We start from the raw sequence: 2,012 nt of genomic DNA, 5'->3' as shown, positions 1-2,012 counted from the left end.
CATATAAATCTATTTTAATCTTTTCTTTTTTTAATTTTCTTGAAAGTTTACTTCTTTTTTTTTGTTTAGCATTAACAGTTTTAAAGGACAAATGACCTGTTAAGCTAAATTATGAAAACAAATTTAAAATCAATTCCTATTTTTCCGGAATATTTACTGGTTAAATCATTCCAACAAAATTCTTTCATTCAAATTTTGATATTAAAAAAAAACAATTATGATTTTGTATTTTTATACCAAAATTCCAAAAATACGTTATGCGCTATATGAAATATTATATATGTATGAAGTATGCATGTAATTGATGTTATCATTTGTTATCATTAATTATATTTTGTAATGAATCTTAAATTTGAAATTTATAATTGAAATTTGTAAACAATTAATAAAAAGGTAATTTTTGTGCATCATTCATTTTTGTTCAGTACTGCTACAACGTTGTTGTGATGCAATCGTTGATAGACGAATCAACAAATACCGTATAATTCTGATATATATATATATATATATATATTTTAATTTCGTATAATTCTGATATATATATATATATATTTTAATTTCCTTTTTTATTTCAAACAGGCGAATAATGCGACAGATCATGTGACATAAAGTTTACACCACTGTAATCTTTCATGAGAATCGTAAGTTATCCCAAAAAGTTATCACTTAAAATGTATCATTGTTCATTTCGAAATCATATCCTAACTAAAGAAAATACGGTTTCTCTTGGATTTACCGTAACTTTTTGTCATTATTTTACATCCAGAATTACTGTAAAAATTACTTTATCTCATTACTTTTTATTTTTCCTTCATTTTATTTACTTTTTAATTTTTCTTTTCTTATATTAATTACGCTGAAAATTTCCGTAATTTATTTTATTAAGTAAATTAATTCTCAAATATCATACGTATTTAATGTTAGTGTTATTATTTTCTTGCACTTCTCATTTTCCATCATACACTATCATTCATTTTAAAAGCAATCAATCATTAAAAGCGCAAATGGTAGCTAATTTTATTTATAGCACATTTTCTGTTCAATCTTTCCTTCTTTTTTTTTTTTTATTTTATTTTTTCATCAATTTTTCCTTAGCCAAGTTTAATTCATTCATTTAATTCCAATTTTCTATCAAACTTATATTGTTGATGAAATTAATAAAATTCTGTGAAAATTGCAAAATTTACATTTTTGAAAGGACAAAATATTTGGTGACTGTCATTGAAATTATTTGCTTGATCAAATTTAATCATAAAAAAGAATTTTGCAAATTTTCATCTATCGAAAGAAAAATTGCATTTTTCAAATAATACTGATTAGGCGATTAATTAAATACAGTAACTGAAATATTTGAAACACAATTAAAATAAATTAATCTCACTTTTAGTTAAACTTATTGTGACACTTTGCGCTCAACAAATATTTAAATGTTAAAATATTGAATAATTATATTTGAATGATAGCTTAAATAGTGAAAAAGTATATTTTTTCGTAGGTAAATTTGCAGGTAAAAAATTTTTTCCGAAATGGTTTATTTGGTAAAGTTTACTCGATCAAATGATTTGTTCAACACTGCTAAAATTCATCAATGCAGTCTTCGCCAACAGATAATAGTACAACCTTCTTATTTTTCGCAAAAATTCTTTCATTATTTTCATTTTACCTTAAAGTTTATATTTCATCTTAACAATATTTGTTTACTTTTGTTAAATGAGTAAAAATTAAAATTAACAAAAAAATAATCAGACAGACAGTGAGACAGACAGGTTAATCGATATATACATATTGGTATTTACTAGCTATGTCAACAATCACTTCAAAAGGTCGCTAACTTTCACTACAATATTTTTCATTACGTCATAGGTATCCGTTCATGAATACAAAAAATCATATCAATGATAATATGATGAAAGATTATATCAAATGCTTCTGATGTTAATGCTTGTGATTGTCACCAAATCTTCTTCGTTGTTATTTTTGTTATTGCTATTGTCATCATACAATAATCAAAG

Source organism: Loa loa, assembly GCF_000183805.2.
Source record: "Loa loa unplaced genomic scaffold supercont3.343, whole genome shotgun sequence".
Classification (NCBI taxonomy): Eukaryota; Metazoa; Nematoda; class Chromadorea; order Rhabditida; family Onchocercidae; genus Loa; species Loa loa.
Note: the sequence above shows the minus strand (reverse complement) of the source record.